Genomic DNA, 6000 nt, shown 5'->3' with positions numbered 1-6000 from the left:
GAGGAGCTGGAGTCACATACCAAGGGTCTTAAAAGCCATGGTTAGCTTATGAACTTGACCCTAGAAAATGGGAATTTAAATCAAGAAGATGATTGATTTAACAGATGTCTGTTGAGTGCTTGCTATGGGGAAGATTTATATTTTAAAAAGTTGACTGTGAGAGCAGTTTAGGGGGTCAAGAGCTGGTGGCAACACCAGAGACAGGGGGCTCTACCAAGAGGCTACTTCTATAGTTCTAGCAAGAGATATTAAGGATAGAGGTCAGAAGGTCTGGAGAAGGAAGAAACAGGTACAGCTTCTGCATGTGGAGCTAGGTGGTCCCCAAAACCCAGGGGAGGATGACAGCTATGACCTTGCACACAGGTTGGGGGGAAAGAGCAGAGCATTGAAGACACAGAGAAATTCTACAGGCCCCCAAAGCACAGATGCCATATAGCCAAGTGGATAAACCAATGGACATGAATCAGACAACCTGATGACCTTGGTACATTATTCAACCTTCTGCACTTCCAATTTATAAAATCGTGCCCAGAAGAGTACTTAGCTCATAGGAGTGTTATGAGATTGAAAGCTAATAATGGTAAAAGCCTTTTACTGTGTCTGGATTAGAGCCAGAGCTTACACTAGGACTGCTTGCTGACATCTCTCTTACATCACAGACATGCCTGGAGAAGGCGCTGGCAGGCAGCCTGTGAAGGAACCAACTTCCAGTCATTCAGACACAAGTCAGGGAAACTGGGCTGACTTTGTAGTGCCCCTGCACCCTCCAGGCCTATGTTCATAACTTAGACCCATCCACAAGGACTTGGGGCCCTTGAATGGCGGGCACGGTACATGGGCCCTGCATGGTTAGTCCTCTCAGTAGATGGGGCCTCCTCACCATCCACACCTGGGGCCCCTCTGAAAGAATCTGTTTTCAGAGGCTTCAAAACAGATAATCTTGAACCTATGGCCACATTACATAAGCACAGAGGATTTCCATGATTTTTAGTAAAGATTGTCAACGCATCCCCACTCAGAACAATTTGCTTCCAAACAAGCATCTCCCTTGGATTTGCACTAAGCCCATGTGCAGAGAGTATGATGGTATTGGGGATTGATGCATTCGAATATACTACAGTCCTGTGTAGCATGCATCTGCAGGGGACATCCTTTTAGGGTGGTAGTCTGCCCTCCCTCCATGCTGCTTTTCAAGATTTCCATGCCCCAAACTTACACTTTTCAAGTGTTTCCTTTCCAGATCAAGACAAACCTCCAAAACCAAGAGATGCCCAGAAGCCTTCATCTATCACCTTGGTTTTCCCAATAGAGCCAACCTGGACTGTAAAATGCAGTTTCCCTTAAATATGTTTTTTGCCTGCCAAACTAGTCAATCAGGGGAGTTTTTAAGTGAGGCTGCAGTGTTGATGTGCCTTAGAGCAAATCTGTTTCCTGGATTCTTGCAGGATATATCTGGGGTATTTTTCAGGAACACTTCAGCTTTCTTCTAAGTGTCCCTCTGTCCATTGCAGGCTCAATAAAATTTTGGCACTATGAGGAAGCACTATTCTTTTCAAAAGTGATAAACAAGCTTATATTTCCATTGCACAGTCTTCTATGGAGGAGTATGTTGTACACCTTGCCCCTTAAAACCCCTTAAAACCCTCTCTACAAGGGTGCACACTCTGGTAGAGGAAAGAGGTACATGAACACATCATTGTGTGAAAAGTACAGTAATAGATGCATGGTCTTAGCACAGAGGAGAGAGATTATTTTTATTTGGGGGTGAGTGCGACAAAGAGGCTTGATTTGATCACAAAAGATGAGTAGGAGTCATGTTGGCAAACAGGAAGGGGTAAAATTAACAATCACATAAACTTACTTCACAAAGAACGCCATCACATCAATACCAAACCCTGTGAGGCACCGTCAACACACCCATTTTATAGATGTGTGACAAGGTTTGGAGAAGTTAAATAACTTGAATAAGATCGGAGAGTTAAAAACTTGAGAAGCCAGTTCAACTCTGTATGCTTTTTCAAATGACAGAACCTAGATCCCAAGCATTAAGTAAATTTGCTTTAGGTTAGACAAGTAGAAGGTGATGGAATCAGGAATCAAATCTGGGTATCAAATTGAGACCATGGAGGTAGATGGATTATAGAGGCCCTTTTGAGCCAAGCTAAAGAATTTGGACTCTCTGTCATTGATGATGAAGAGGCTCTGAAGGGTTTAAATTGGAGTAGCAATTTCAAATATTCTCTAATTTATCCTGCCCAATAAGTAAAAACCACAAATTCTTGTAGTGAAAAAGTAACAGATTTTTTAGCTGGGCATGTCCAGGGCAAAGTTATTATATTTAGTGTTGTTATTCTATTTAATGATGATATTCTATTTAATGAGAATTCCTACACCTCATGAAAAAAAGATAAACAATCTCATAGAAAAAATGGTGAAAGAAAGTAATAGGCAATTTACAAAACAAAAATACAAATGGCCAATAAACATATAAAAAGGTACTTGGCCAATTAAAACAATTACACAGTTTAAACAATAACAAATACCATTTTTTCTCCCATCAGATTAACAAAAGAAATTAAGACAGAAAAGAGAAAGTGTTGGAAAGGGTGTTGGGAATCATGTCCTCTCATACACTGCTTGCAGGAGTATACATTCATGCAGCCATTTTGAAGGACAAATTGGGAATTCCTTTTAAATTAAAAATGTGCATATCACTGGGATCTACCAAGTTGTTGATGTATCTCCTGAGGAAGTACTTCCACACAAACACAAGGGGACTCATTGTAACAACCTCACACCTAAAAATGAAAAATAACCTAAATGTCCATCATAGAGAAATAACTGCAAACACTGCAGTATGTTCATAACAAAAAACACTATGCAGCAGCTAAGAAAATCAATCTATTTCTATATAAACTAAAGTGTATATATTGTTGAATGGAAAAAGAGAGACTACAGAATGATACATAACGTTTATGTTTAATATACTTATTTAAACACAAAGGCTGTTGCATTTTATATGGGTTTGTAGATATGTATGGAAAATGGTTTAGAAAGGGCTTGGAAAATATAGATAAAAACAGTAAGAGTGGTAGTTTCTGAAAGGTAGCAGAGGGAATCAGAGTTTGGAGCCATGAATGAACATTCATAATATTCTAATTTCTATAAGTATCTCTATAAACAATTTCTATTATGTATTACATGATTAATTTTCATGTTAATGAATGTAGAAATAAAATTTAAAGCCACTGACACATCAATTCCTATGCAAAGTGCTATGGCCACTGCTCTGCAGAATGCATAACAAGCAAAATTTTGTTACTAGACACACAAAGACAGATCTTGCCTTCAAGGAACTCTCAGGCAGGTATGGGGGAACAGGTGCAACACCATGTAGGATAAATTTCTGAAGAGGGGTCTAAAATGAAAAGGAATTCATGTGGAGGGGGAGGGGAAGTTGTTCACAATACTTCAGGAATCAGAGAATGTGATCATATGACTACTAAGGAGAGGCAAAGCTGGGCATGGGCTGAGAGAACTTCAGGTTCAAAGGTACAGAGGTGGGAGTTCCTGGGGCCTGTTAGGGAATGAGGAGGACAGGAAAGGTGGGGGCACACTATGGAAAGCCACAATTCTAGATGAAGAAGCAAGATGCCAGTCCCAGGAAGCAGGAAGTCCTGCCACATCTGTAGCATGTAGAAACTTGCTTGAAACTTTATAGAGGAAAGAAGTTTGGCATACATGCAGGGGGTGGGTTGGCTGGTTCAGGAAACAAGGGATGAGTTGGGAGGTGATTGCCCCAATGTGGGGGAAGATTAAGGTTAGGGGAAGATTAGGGAGCAGGGATGTTCTCAATGGAAGAGATAGATGAACCTGAGAGACTCATTGGGTCGGGATGGGAAGTGAGTGGAGGGAGCAGAAACTAAGATTTTGAGGCCCTGTTGCCTGCCACCCAATGATTCACAGGAAGTGTTGGGAGTCAAAGGAAAACTGGTAGGGTCAGCCCCTTCTCTGGGAGCTGTAGAAACTCCAAGGCTCTCCAACAGTACAGGAGCTGCAGTCCTTTTCTCCTCCCATTTCAATTCAGCTACACTGTGCACAGGCAGGTCTGGGCTCTGAGGACGAGCTGGCCAAGGGCAGGCAGGCAGGCACGTAGTCCTTCTGGCTTTGAGCCACCAGACTCCCAGGCTTCCGGGAAAGGCAGACGGGACTGCTCTGTTCCTTTGAATCTGAGAATATGTGGCTGGGGAAGCCTAAATTAATTAAGTGATGCAGAGGCCCTGAGGTCCTCCCAAAGAAGCTCACAGGGTGGACAGTGAGCAAGGCCAGCGTAAACTATATTCCCTGTTCCAGTATTAGAATCCAAAGAGGGGCATGAGCTTCATTAGAACTAAGCCTGTACTTAAATGCTTTCGGGGAGACAAAGAAATAATAAATTAGGAGCAGGTGCCCTGCCCACACACTGCCACCACCACTATCAACTTGTTTCTCCACAGAAACATGGTCATTTCAAGTCTCGGGGACCAGATTTCTCAATGAAATAACAATTGGCAAGGCCCTGAAATTAACTGTGCCTGTGACCTTCTCAGAAAATAGTCCAGGATGGGCCGATTCCTTCCTCCAAAGTAGCACTCCACCACGATTTCCCTCCAAACCCTCCTCCACACCACACCAGGCCTCGCCCAGGCACAGATGTAGGAAGGCTATCCTGCCACCCTCCCTCCAAGCTCCCATACTCCAGGACTCCCTGAATACACCACAACAAGCTCCACTTGGGCACTAGCCTAGTGTAAAAAAGACTTTATCCTAGTGGACTGAAATTACAATAGTATTCAATGGATAGAGTGGAAGGTTGTCAGCCAGCAATCACCAAGCTGTCTCTATTCATGGAAAACCATAATAACTAGCTCCTTCAAAGTGTCAGGCATTGAGCCTTTCAAACTTTCAAGTAAGTCATCTCATATTCTTCAGCCTTTCTCAGGCAGAACAGCATGGTGGCTGAGAGCTGAATGCTGGAGCCAGATAGCCTGCATTTGAATCCTGTCTCCACCACTTATGCGCTGTCTAACCATGTTATACCTCGGCATCCTTGTCTGTGAAAAGATAATAGAAAAGTTGGTAATAAGTTAATGTTCGGAAAATGCTTAGAGTTGTGCCTGGCATATTATAAACACTTATATGTGTCTAACAAATGAATGCCTCCCTTTATTCCATTAGCTTACATTGAGTATCAGATAGGTACTCTGTAGCAACAGTTCCTATATCTAGCTAAGAAAGGAGAGGAAAAAATGTTTCCATTTTCTCTGATAGAATTGGATGGAAAATTCTCTTGTTCCTGTAAGTTATGCTTGGGAAAAGGAGTCTCCAGAAAGTTCTGTTGAAGAAGAAGCCACAAGTGCAAGAAGACTGAGGGGCGGGGCCCTTGTGGGAAGCTGGTTGGCAAGCGGTTAAGTCAAGGCCAGCACCCTGGACAGCTCCCCGAAGGCCCGCACAGGAATGGGGTTGTTCCCGCGTCTTGCCAAGGCACAGGCCCGAGCCTTTTGCTGTGGCACAGGGTCTTTATGTCCCTACAACTCCTACACTCTAGTTCTTGTGGCTGCTGAGGGACAGGTTGGATGGGCTGCCTTCTGAGCTTGAAGTTGGAGGGCGAAGGAGCCTCCTTAGGGCACCAGACCAGGACCTTCCATCTCACAGGATCTTCATCTGCCCCTCTCCCCTACACTACCAGGATGTGACCAGCTTGCAGATGGAGTAGCAGAAGCACAATGAGGCACAGGGAATAGGGAGGCAATGAGAGGACCACAAAAAAGGTCCAATAGCCTGGGTTTAAATCCAGGATCTACTGCTGGGATCTTGGGCAAGTGACCCTGGTTTTCTATACCTAGCTTCCTCATAAGTAAGTCAGAGGAAATAACACCTACACTGCACCAAAACTCCATGAGAAATAAGGCAGCACGCATAACACCCCTGGCACAAAGTGTTTAATAAATGAGTGTTTCC

Source organism: Rousettus aegyptiacus, unplaced genomic scaffold, assembly GCF_014176215.1.
Source record: "Rousettus aegyptiacus isolate mRouAeg1 unplaced genomic scaffold, mRouAeg1.p scaffold_m13_p_6, whole genome shotgun sequence".
Lineage (NCBI taxonomy): Eukaryota > Metazoa > Chordata > Mammalia > Chiroptera > Pteropodidae > Rousettus > Rousettus aegyptiacus.
Note: the sequence above shows the minus strand (reverse complement) of the source record.